The sequence below is a fragment of the Lycorma delicatula genome, chromosome 10 (assembly GCF_047948215.1).
Source record: "Lycorma delicatula isolate Av1 chromosome 10, ASM4794821v1, whole genome shotgun sequence".
Taxonomy (NCBI): Eukaryota; Metazoa; Arthropoda; class Insecta; order Hemiptera; family Fulgoridae; genus Lycorma; species Lycorma delicatula.
The window spans coordinates 66292854-66306879 of record NC_134464.1 but is presented as its reverse complement, the minus strand read 5'-3'; the positions used below and the strand labels follow the sequence as shown (position 1 = coordinate 66306879).

Sequence of the window (14026 nt, the reverse complement as noted above, 5' to 3'; positions counted from 1 at the left end):
AAACCCGTGGAAAGGCGAGATGCAGTAAAAGAAGTATGAAGCATATACGCAGATAACAAAATAAAAAATTAATAATATAAATTTCAAGAGAAAAAATAAGAATAAAACAAAAGTAATGATGAGTTAAATAATAACTTACATCGAAGTTTAAGAATTTTGATACTTACGTAGATAATAAAATTATAAAGTATAGAAGAATTAAGACGAAATCCAAAGCAGATCACTACTAGTCACGTAAGTTTTCATGCAGAAAGTTCTTACGCCGGTAAAAAATAAAAATTTAGAAATACTTAAACAGAAATTCTTTCTTTTTTCGGTCATCAGTCGTTTCACTGGTTTGATACTTTTTTCTATTGAACGCCAACAACTAACCTCAAAATTCCTTCTTAGCTATCAGTCTCATATAACCAATTAATATTTGTATCCTTTAAACTTCCCTCGAAAACAAAGTTTATTAATACTGAATGCGTTAAACACCGACCCATTCCCAAGAAACGAAAGGGATGATGGTAGCTGCATCCTTCTTTTTAGAAAAGCACTAATTAATTTGCCTTACATAATTGATTTCTAACAAAAAGACACATTGTTTCTAAAATATGGAAAAATATCTAAAAGTCTATTTTCATAATGGTTTGCTCAGATTTAATAAAATAAAAAATTATTATCTTTCACAGTGATAATAATTATGTCAAGATATAAGGTATTACGTTATTTAATTAAGTTAAGTTAACATTTAACTTAATAGAATAATTAATTCATCTGATAATCCAGAACTTTCCAGATATCTGGTTCATCTTTCTTTATTTTAGAACTTATTTTAGAGGTGCAATCCTTGTACGTGCAATTCACCGGGTTGGTCTACTAGTGAACTCATCTTCACAAATTTTCTTCCAAAGTTTCAACATCCTAAGGCTAATAGTTTTTGAGTTATGGGAGATACATACGCACATACGTCACGCCGAAACTAGTCAAATGGATTCAGGAATGGGCAAAATAGATATTTTCGTTGAAATCTGAAAAACCGAAATTTTTCGCGATCACAATACTTCCTTTACTTCGTACAAGGAAGTAAAAATGTGAGCGCGTACATCAAACAAACAAGCCCACGTACCATCCTTTTTTGTGGGAAAGATGCCATCAACTTCTGCACCTAGGTTAACTGATTTATAAATAATAAAAAGCGTGGTAAATAAAAAACGACAGGAGGAGGTAAATTGTAAATTCCTTAAGGTAAAACCTGGGATAAGAAGATTCTTTCCATCAAGTACCAACAGCCTCTTGGAGAGTGAATGAAATGGAAGGAGAAGGGATCTCTTGCTTTTGGGATATGAAAATACTAGAAGTTGGATGAGCAAAGGAAATTGATAATACAGAAGGAAAATGAAAAATCATCGCATTAAATCCCTTAAGAGATATTTTTTCTGTCGAGATTGACAAGTCCTTCTCGTGAAAAATTTTCCGTAAACGAAATGGTCCTCCGTTCAGGAGAGGAGATCATCACATGGATTCATAACCGATATAGTTCAAAATGGAACATAATATCACTAGGAATGTGTGGTAAAATTAGAGATTTAAATTTTTTAATAAATCGTGTAAATATTGACACTCTTGGAACAGGCGAGAGTAAGTGAAAAGAAGAAGACTTTTTGAATGGCAAAACATGAGCGGGGATTGTAATGAATAAAGTCTAGGAACATAAAGTAAAAATTTATTTGCGTTTTAGCGACAGAATTATACATATTAGATTTAGATTTGGTAATTTTTCAGACCTACCTGACCTATGGGGTTGAAAATGCAGAAGAGGTTTATTAAAGCTTGAGGAAATGATGGAATATGTAGGGAATGATGACAATCTGGTGATCGAAAGGATTGGAATGCAGTGATTAGCGAGGGGAAAGAATTAAAGGTGATGCAGAAATTCGGACTTATTCATTTAGAAATGCTCAAGGAAAATACATTTTTTAATTTCTTCATAAAGACTATACCGTATTCAATTATAGAGTGAGGAATAAACAAACTTGCGTTTGTGTTAGTGAGTTCGTCATGATTCTGTTCAGTTACGTCCCTTTATCAGTGCCGATTCACAACGCGGCCATATCTATATACAGCACTATATCATTATTCATACATTAGTCACCAAATAACTTATTCTTTACATAGTAGTAGTTTTAATCATAACGTTATATAACGTTATGTCTTCTCGCTTCTATTAAACCCTCGATCTTTTCACATGATCAATTTTTGTGTTTCTGTTACTTATTTGCTCTAATGTTATATAAAGTTAATATAATACAATTTTTTTAAGTTTACTGGATCGTGAGTGTAGTGTATTTCTAGATTTGTGCCTGTGTGACTTGAGTTTTACCATTATTTCGACACCGTGTCTGATACAGATTTAGCTGATAATAGTGCACGATTATTGTTATCCTGTCCGAAAAAGTTCTAAGTCATGCGGAAATCCCCACCATTTTAAATGCTTACAAAAGCGAATTGCAGAGTAATCCAACGGCGTTGATTTCGGATGTCGTTAATAAACTGCTAACATAAGAGGAAGTTGTACTGCTTTAGTTTACAATGTGATTCTCGAGTATGAATCTACTAATGAATTACGGTTTTCTAAAAAAAAAAAAACCCGCGGGTTGATTTACAAAAACTTGACGATCACGATAAAAAACGCGATTCATAAAAAAAATACACGAATTTTATTTATTGAAAAATGGTTTAGCCATGTGTTACCTACTCTGGAAGATAATTCGGTTATTGTTTTAGATAACTCTCCTTATCGTTTATGTAAAAAGGAAAAAATTCCAGTGTCTTGGAAAAATAATGATGTAAAAATGTGACTTAGTTCAAAAGGAATGATTTTTGAAGAGGATGAACATAAAGTCCGATTATTGCAAACGGTTTTGCGTATTTAATGTAATTTTATTGTATGTAAAACTGATGAGTTAGAAAGATTCAGTGGCAAAACCGTGCTTCGATTTCCTCACTAACACAAGGGATTCCCTCCCTTGTGTACAATCGGGTCGAGTACACAAGTGAGGAAATCCCTTGTGTAACCGACCCGATTGAGTTAATTCGAGAAAAAAATCAAAATTTACGTAGCATCAGAAAATACTGCTTTTAAAATATCTGATGTTAAATATACTTAAAAGCCATCGATAAAGCAGGCCAGCAGGAATGGAAAAACTGTATAAAACACGTAACGGATACTATTGAATCAAATTATTGGGAATCGGATAATATAAAAGAAAACAAAATTTAAGCCTCCAGTTGTATCTCTTAATACTGATAGCAGTACGAAATTCTCGCAATCAGATGACGAAAACTGAATTGAATTTACTATTTGTTTATTTTCATAGAAATTTAATCTATTAGTGAAATTTTACTGTTTGTGGACAATTGACAATTTCATAACTTTTAAAACTCAAAATGTCTTAATTTCTTTAAATTTAGAATATATATAATAATCTAAAATATAATAGCGCGCGGTTACTGAATATTAACTACGCGACGTTAATATTCTTTTATATGCATCAGGATTTACAGAAGAGGCTTGCGAATCGGCCGCCTGAACACTCATATGCTCAGTTTGTTTTCTTGAACTCTATTAAGGCAACTGAATTAGATATAGTGATTAAAACTACAACCATTACTCAAGACGCCAAAACACACAGTTAATGCCCGATGTCAACTGGATTTTATTACCGTAAAAAAAAAATACAGTATACATACACAACAATGCAAACATACCTCTGTTATGCGATGGTCATGAATTATAATATAATAATTAAAAAAGAAGACATACAAACTTAGCCAGAATTCTATTAAGAAACAGCGGAGGGGGATTGGTAGTCAAAAGACTTCGAATGTCTTAAAATCATCGGGTAAAACAAATTATAAATCGCAGGATAATGCAAAACAAAATTAAAAACTATAAAATTTCGTATAGAAATGAAGAAGATTGTAAGAGAATGTTTCGGGTAAATTCGACAGAAAGGGTAACGAATCCCGAAGTATTTTAGAAAGGAGAAGAACGAAGATCGCTAAAATAACCAAGAATCATGATCGGTTAGAGCATGAATTTAATTAAATTTTTACGGTTGGTATTCTAGATGGAGTAGCACATGGACATGAGCTTGAAGAAGGCTATGGCTACGATTTTTAAAGCAAGTCACTAAAACCTACAATTACGATATAATGAAGTGATTGACTATCAAGATTGATAGCTGTCAACCAGTCATTGTTAAATTAATAAAAGAAAAGAGGTTAAACTAAATAAATGAAAATATAGGATTCAGGAAATATGTTACGAAAAAAAAAATAATTATCTTAAAACAAAATGGATTATAGAAATGCATAAAACATTATGATGCAATGTAATGTACTTATAACAAAAAAAGTCATTATACCTGTGAATAAGAAATTATTCTATAGGATAAATAAGGTAAAATATTTATATAATAAGTTAATAAGGACAAAATCTTCTTTAAAACGTTCGTGTGTTCATGTTTAATGAGGAGTCACACCCATTAAGTAGTTTCAGAAACAACATTGTCCTAGATAGATAACGACTCACGTTACTTGTGTATCAGACACAAAGTACCAAACCTCTCTCTCTTCCTAATCTATTTATCTCTCTCTTAGCTGGAATTTTAAGTTTTAACAGTGAGAGGATTAGAATTGTTCACTATTATTTGCTGGAGAGAGTAAACATTACAAGAAAGCCTGCATTAAAATGTTATTTGAACATGTTTTTGAATCATAACCATTACTCACGACTACATTTATTCTAGTTTAATATATATTAAGCACGCTGTAATTACAAATTAAGTAAAGGTTTTATTTTTTTTATTAAAAAGGTTTTTTTTAAATCTTAAATAATTTTACTTGTAAAAATCTGTGTTGTAAAAATCCGGCAACAATGTTGGTTAAATTTTCCCTTATTTCCATACAGCTTAGAATTACGATATTTATTTATTAAAAGATAAGGTCAAAATCCGTTCGTTACATCCCCCATAACGCTTCCGTTAAACTGTAGTTAGTTAGTTCTTGACGCCACTGAAACGCTTTATTAAAATAAGAGAATAAATAAATAAAATTATAATCTAACCAAACTTAGCGAGCGAAGCGAGCGTAGGTTATGTTTAGTTAGATTACATTTAACCACTCTGACCAAATTAAAAATTTTTTTTTTCTACGGTTGCATTATAACGTTTAAATTACGCGGTTGGAACCTGTACCATAATGAGGGTCATTATGAGATAGATTTTCATTATGATACAGGTGTTCAACCGATCAAAAGTCACCTCTTTTAACCATTGACCGATTAGAAACGGGTATTGTTTAATGTATCAGCCGGTTTTATACTTTGATTTTAATCCGATTTAATAGTTTGCAAGCAGAGGTTAATTTGAAAGTACACAGTTAGGTAACTAAGCTTCTATATTACACTGTTTATCCTTTTGTTAATTATGTGGAATTCAAAGTAAGAAATGTCTTTAACACCGATCGATATTAAAAAAAAGGCAGAAGTTTATGACTAATAACCTACTGCCATAGAAATGTGATTAGTATATTTTTTTTAATTAAAAGAAAATCTTATGTGTACGCCTATTAAATTACATATACACATTTTTTTTTAAATGCTAAGTACATAAAATTTTATTTCATTAATAACTTCTCATATTTTTTCATATTTTGTTTTTTATTATTATTATTATTATTGAATTATTATTTATGGGTAAAACTTTTATAATCAGAGGTTAATAATTATTAATAAATCAATATATTTAAATTAAAAAAAAAAAAAAATATGAAGTCTGATTCGAACCGATGTAACCTTGTAAGACCCAAATATTTCATTAATTAAACTTTCATTTGGCTATAAATCTGGAACCAATGAAAATAAGTACCACTTATGATATATCGTTGAAAATCTCTCAATGAAGGCTTATTACAGTAGTTAAGAAAAAGTCCAAAATCGAGAGTTTTTGCATTTTGAGCTTTTTTTGACATTTTTGGTCCAGTTGATTGCAATCAAACGAGGAGGTGCACAACTAGATATTACAACAGTCTTAAATCCAAAATTTCTGCATCCTAAGGCTAATAGTTTTTGTATTATGCGAGATAGATACGCACGTATGTATAGACGTCACGGCGAAAGTAGTCAAATGGATTCAGGAATGGTCAAAATGGATATTTCCGTTGAAATCTGAAAATCGAAATTTTTCGTGATCATAATACTTCGTGCAAGGAAATAGAAATATTCCGAAAACAATTTATTCTATCACTGATTTAAATCAATATCCCAACATTTTCTCAGCCGTAGAAAAGATGCGGTATGCAACTCTACGTATAATGGCCAATAATAAACTCTTGCGAGGTTTATGACACTCTCCAAGGCCTGTGGCCTAAGTTACTTCGCAATCGCGCATTAATGGCTATCATTTAGGCTCGATGCATAACACACTATCATTTCACAATCTCTATATATTACATCTAACATTATGTTAGCTGTAACTTATGTTAATTTTTTCATCTTGATAATTTTCTTTTCAACTAATTTCAGTCCTTTTAGACCAAAATAATTGTAGAAACTTTCAATCTATACTAAGTTTTTTTAAAAGCAGGTGTAAATATTCCTAAACCAATAATAAGATTCAAAAGATCTTCCCACAATTATATCTCTTTCAGAGAAAAATATGTTATGATTACTATGCATCACAATATTAACGGATTTAGGCAACCTGTCTTGTATTACAAGTCGTTAAAAATCACACAATTGCGTATAGGCACTGTGGAACTGCAGCACCCTCTTATTTCCACCTGATGTTATCGATAACATTTAACATTATGAGTCCTTTGTTTCTTTACGCTGTTACAATACATAATCCTTAAGCTTAATATCAGTAGCCATCCCCCAGTTTATGAAAAATATACAAAAATATTAGTATGGAACTGTGTGCTTCACAGTTCCAGCGGCGTGGTGTCTGAGGATTTATTAATGGTGATTGTAAAATCCTCTAGGACAGAGGATTAATTTTTTTACCGTTAGTAATAGTTTCTTCAGTTACGTATCATATCAAACAAAAATATTAGAAGACAAAAATGTTGGTACTACACTAGATAAGAATCCCGACTATCATTTAACTATAATTTTTAAATTAATTAAACTCTGATGAGCATTCAAAAGCCGTAATGTGATTTATAGGTGAAGATATAATTAAATTTTTATATAATCCCCCTTAAAAAAAACTAAAAAAAAAAACAACATAAGATTAAGTAAATATCAAATTAACAATTTAAGGGTTAGTTGAACCGCTCTCATTTTACTCTGTAGTATAGAGAACGTAATATGATACGGGTGAAATATGTCAGAACAGTTTAGATGTATCAAATAACTAATAGTACAAAAGAATGTGAAGTGGCTAAACAACAACACGTCTGACCGCTTACAACATCCTCATCGCATTATCATTATAACCTACAACACACAATAGATGAATCAGTATCCCACACAACTAGATGAGCTGTTATTGGATAATAAAAAAACACTCATTAAAAATCCGTTCGATTAGAAAAACAAAATTCGAACCAGGAAATTCATATAATATATTCACGTACACCTTTAATAATAAGAAACCAACATTTTTCGGGAATCGAATCCATGACCTTCAGTATATTAATTGATAAAAAGTTTTATTTATTAATTTTTCCTTTGCCCATCCCGTATATTATATTTCTGTGAAACAATGTTAATCTTTCCTCATTTTTGAGCTCTTGACACAAATAATATATATATATTTTTTTAAAATAAAATCAGCTCAAAAAATTGGAGTTAAAAATAAACGAAATAATTTCGTAATTCATTTATTTCGTATTTTTAAATCATTTTCAAAATTAAAACTAACAATTTAATAAACATTATTTGAGCACAGAATTAAGAATGTTCAAATTTAAAAAAAAATATTTTAATGATACTTTATTGAAAACCATTTCATGATTTTTTGATAAGCCAATAAAAATCGCTAACCATATAAATAGAAGTAGAAAAGAAAAACGAAGTAATAATAATAATTATTAACGGAAAGTAAAAGAGGCAGAAATGAGAAAATGTTATAATAAAAATAAGAAAAAGAATACACGAAAACAAAAGAAATTACTATCGAACAGGAACTGAAAAGGCTGTTTGGAATAGATAAGTACATATTTACTTTTTTCATCACATTTTGATGAATTTTTTTTTTTTAATTCTGAAAATACGACGTAAAAAAGACTACTGACCAGCGTATTTTTTTGGAATGTGGGAATAAGTAACCAACTATTTTACTTCCCGGTCTAGATACCGCTATAGCTGTAGAAGGGAAAATATTGCAATCAGACCAATTTGAGCATGTGGTTTTCACCGGATCTTGAAGTTTTGAACCTAAGGAACCCAAAACATCGGATGGAAATTTTCCGGGTGTTAATGTTCATATGTACTATCCGTGTGTGTATGTGTGTTTGTTGGCCTCTAAAACACCGTATATTTTCAGAACTACTGGATAGATTTTTAACAAAGTTTATCACATTATTTCTACATATGGGGCATTGATGCCATCAAATATTCAACTTAAAAGGCCAAGAGGGTGAGGCTGTAGAGCAAGGTCACGCTCAGTATTTCGATATTTCACCTAATTAAGGTCATATTTTTCTTAGGCACACTTGTTAACAATTATTAAATAACAATATTGGCAAAAAAATTTTAAATCATACCCCAGCCCTAAAAAATACTGTTGTAGTCGTCAGATACGTTGTGACCGGAGCGGTAGAATTAAATAAATGAATAATATTTAATAAAGTGTAAAAAAGTAACTCGGTCTGACTAGGTCTCAAACCCACTAAACCAGGCCATTACTGGTTATCTCGTCTCGCAAATCAGCTGATTTTGAAGTAGAGAGTTCTAAGGTTCAAATCCTAGTAAAGGTTACTTTTATACGGATTTGAATGCTAGATCGTGGATACCGGTGTTCTTTGATAATTGGATTTCAATTATCTAAACATCACACTAATGGTTGACTCTCTCTTTTTCCTGTTTAGCCTCCGGAACCACTGTATTGTAATACTTCAGAGGATGATATGTAATTGAAGTTTAGTCTTGTGTAGTCTCAGATCGACTATTCCTGAGATGTGTGATTGGTGAGCGCTAGTTTATTTAGAGCATTTTTTTACGGTGTGGGTGCGATTTTGCAAAGATTTTTTTTAAATATTGTGCCTTTGAAAAATAAGACCTTAATTTGGGGAAATCTCGAGATACTGTGACCTTGCTCTACAGTCCCACCCCTCTGACCCTTTAAAGTTGAAAATTTAATGGTTTCAATGCCCCATATATAGAATCAATCTGTCCAAGTTTGGTCGTCCAGTAGTTCTGGAGATATACGAATATCAGGAAAACTTGCATCCGGTTTTTTGGGTTCCTTAGGGGTTAAAACGTAAAGATCCGGTGTAGAACGCATATGCTCAAATTGAACTTAACTCTTGATAGTTTTTTATTGTTAATATTGAAAAATTATTTATCGTAAATTTTTTTTACAATCACAGATTAATAATTATTAATAAACCAAAAACGTTATAAATAAAAAAATAAGGATATGAAGTCTGATTCGAACCGATGTGCGTTTTCCTTGTAATACCCAAAAATTACATTAATTCAAATTTTATTTGGCTATAACTCTGGAACCATTGAAAATAAGTACCATATATCGTTGAAAGGCTCTCAATGAGGACTTATTACTGCAGTTAAGTAAAAGTCCAAAAGCCAGATTCTTTTGGATTTTAGACTTTTTTGGACAATTTTGGTCCAGTCAATTCCAATCAAAAGGGAAGGTGCACAACTAGATGTTACAACAGTCCTAAATCCAAAATTTCAACATCCTACGGCTAATCGTTTTTGAATTTTATGCGACATACATACGTACCTCCAGACGTCACGCCGAAACTAGTCAAAATGGATATTTCCGTTGAAATATGAAAACATAGATTTTTTGCGATTACAAGACTTCCTTCTACTAGTACAAGAAAGTAAAAATTTCACCTGATCAGAGAGTCACTTGGAAGATATATACTCATATTTATCTTAAAATGCAGTTTATAACATTATTTACAGAGGAAAAGATATATAAATAACAAACTAAAGGAAAACAGTCAACATATAGTACTATAATTTTAAATAATAGCTGAATCATTGGATAACTACAAAGAAAATATATTTTCGCTTACGTAATAAGAATCTTCTATAATTACATTGATTACGCGCCTACTATCGTTGAATGGCAAGGTAACAAGCAGTAACACTCGCTGACAGCGACAGAACGAAGCATACCACTTTTCCAATATTTCTGATCTGTTACATCTCTCCATCGATCAAGAAATTTGTATCCATCAAAAATATAACATCATAATATTACTTTAATAACTCAAATCAAGTTTCCAGGTTATTATATGTATTTTAAGATTTTGTCATAAACGATCTAAAAAGATTTAGATATATTTCGGTGCATTAAAAATTATATTTTTATGAATTTATAAATATTTATAAATGCTATTTATTTTTAAATTGGACAAAAGATATTTATGTAAAAAGTATAGTTCAGAGAAAAAATACTTTAGTGGTTCTATTACTTAATTACTATTACCTATAAAAAAACCTTCCGACAAATTCATTTAAAATAAAATATTTCCAACTACACAGACAATATTTATTGAATTTATGATTGTTTTAAATTACAAATTAAAATAAATTTTCTGCATTTTGATATATATGTTACAAAAATATTTTTAAATACATCTATCAAAATTATAATTCTGAATTGATATATTTTTTTTTTATTAGTCCTTGAAACATTTGATCAAAATTATTTTGTGTAATATATTAATTAAAGGTACATTAATACGCCTATAACTAGTACACTTGTTTTTTATTTGTAAATTTTATATTTACTACTAGCCGGTCAGGGCTAGCTTCGCTCGCCCGATCGTCTAAGCCAGGGGGCTCTGTCTCCAGGGATCCTCGACACGATCGTATCCTCATATTTGTGAGAATATTAAGTATTTTAATAAAATAAAATATTACAATTTCGCCGCGATGAACTTACTTTAATGATTTTTTAGCTACAGCTCCATTTATCAATCTGTTACTCAGCCAGGCATCGCTTCGCTCTGCTCTTTCGGAACGTAAAAGGGGATTCGAATTTTGAAAACTGATTTATTTATCGTAATCGTGTAAAAATACATAAATTTAATTTTAGTTATAAAACTCACTAAAATTTTACATAATAACTGTAACTTGTCCATACAATCCATGAGGTACAGCCAAATGTGCGTTTTTTTATAGTTAAAAATTTTTTCTAGACACGATTAATTTTTGCGTGCCTCACATTAACTGCGTATTACGAAAAATTACTGTAATTAAAAGATTTTTATTATTTGTTTTTTCGGTACTTTAATTATTCATTTCTGTTCGAATTTTTAATGTTGGTTGCACCGTTCCGGAAATATAACTGAATTTCGGAATAAGAGAATGACCGGATAATCGAGAGTATATTTTTGTATACAAACGTTAGCCCTTGTACTGCTAGCAAATATGCTGTTTGAATTTTTCAAATAAAAGAAAAAGGTAAAAACCACCCTTGCAATAAATAGAAACTTTTCGCCGAATTAGATTTTTTTGTATACCAGTGGGGTTCTTAATCTTGCATTTCAAAGAAATCAAATCCTTTTCTATATATACAAGAAGATTCCTGAACTGATCAAGAGTTTTTTCATAATTTTCCTTGATCTAGTAAAATTACGAAGTAACTTGCTTTTTATAAGCTACGAAACAACATACTTCTTAATTACAATTCCGACTAATCTAAATGAAATAGTTATATATGATAAAATAAATATACGCTGCAATATAAATAAAGTTTTAAGAATATGAACAACAATATTCACAGTTAAAAATATCGGACTTCAGAAATTCGTGTATATAAATATATATTTATTACGACTCAATATCTGTTATGTTTACAACACGTGCTAATCACGTAATTGTATCGAACGACTGACTGAATTAGACACTACACGCATGTGCGTGCAAATTGTTCCACTTGGGCTTGCGAAAATCTTCATGATGTGTTACATTGGCGTACGCAACTTCCGTAACTTGCTAAAAATACACTCTGATCAATTTCTCCTAACGCGCCAAAAGAAGTATAATTTCAAAAAAAGTAGAACTGAACAAAATTTGAGACACAACATTTCCATTACAATTACAAAACAATTATTTACATTTTACAGTATAAAAATATAAAAAGGCACACTTAAGAACATCCTTTTATTATAAATTAATTTTATAGTTTTATTAATATAAAACGAGCAAAAGAACTCAAGAAATTCCGTAAACTTGAAAAAGAACTTTTTGTTAATCTAATAAGCAATAAATTAAAAACGCCATTCTTTAACTGAGAATTCAAAATCGAGACTATTATCTTAATTCTCGAGACTTAATCGAGAATTATTTTATAAATACAAAATAAATTCTTTGTACACTCGATAATTATGTATTTATGTTTTTATTACAGCGATAAAAAACTCTGATCGATTGAAAAACAATTAGAAAAAAAAATAAGTACTGATAAAAAGTCGGAATAATTAAGTATTACGACGAAATGAAGCAAAGAGTTTCGAGAGAGAAAAATGTAAATTCCTATATTTGTTTAATATTAAGCTTTAATTATTAATTCGATAACAAAAAGATAAAAAGGGATGGTAGAGAAACATTAAATATGAAACGAAAAATCATATTTTTATTCTTACCTATTCTGTAGCTAACTAATTAACCATAGTAAAACTTTTTTTTCCTTCGTTTCTAACCTTAAACCATGAACAGCCAAAAATATCTAGATTTAACTTATACAAACCCATTTTATTACACCTATAACTATTAAATGATATATCTATTTTGTGCCAAGGACAAGTATTATTCACATAAAGGACATTATTCAAATAAATCAATTAATACAATTATAAAGGACATTAATCAAATAAATCTATTAATATAATTTTTACTTCTTTGTACGAAGTAAAGGAAGTATTGTGATCGCGAAAAATTTCGGTTATCAGATTTCAACGGAAATTTCCAGTTTGACCATCCCTGAATCCAATTTGACTACTTTCGGCGTGACATTTGTACGTACGTATTTATCTCACATAACACAAAAACGATTAGCCGTAGATGTTGAAATTTTGGACTGTTGTAACATCTAGTTGTACAACCCTCCTTTTTATTGCAATCGACTAGACCAAAAGTGTTCTAAAAAGCGCAAAATCCAAATTCTTTGGATTTTGGACTTATTCTTAACTGCAGTAATAAGTCCTCATTGAGAGCTTTTCAACGATATATCATAAGTGATACTTATTTTCATCGGCTCCGGAGTTGCAGCCAAATAAAATTTTAATTAACAAAATATTTGGTTTTACAAGGGGAAGGAACATCGGTTCGAATCAGACTTAAGCTTTTTTTGTTTAATTTAAATATATTGATTTATTAATAATTATTAACCCCTAATTGTAAAAAAAATACAATAAATAATAATAGCAATAAAAAATAATATAAATAAAAATCAGAGGTTATTTGTGAAATAAAATTTTATGTACTTTTAAAAATGTGTATATGTCATTTAATAGGCAAACAATTAAGTCATGTGGTGTACATATCAGATTTGGTGAGACATCTGATTATTTAATATTAATTGAAAACAATAATTTAGAATGGTATTATTTTTATTTATGCAGTTGTTTCAGTCTATTTGATAATAAATATCGCTGTGAAATTTAGTAACCTTCTTCTGTTTTCATTTTATTGATGGTTACATCATAAATAATACAAATAAATAATCATAAAATAATCTGAAAAACAGTATTCGATAGATATAAGACTATACTTATTTAAAGAGTAATAAAGGGACTTTTACTCTAACCTAGTATTTCATATAAGATTGTT

At 30.0% G+C, this 14026-nt stretch overlaps 1 protein-coding gene across 2 annotated transcripts in view; it reads right to left on the bottom strand.

Moving 5' to 3' along the window:
* The window catches only part of LOC142331397 (uncharacterized), a 324283-nt gene that overhangs the window by 309191 nt on the left and 1066 nt on the right, over positions 1 to 14026 (bottom strand). The window lies entirely within an intron of this gene.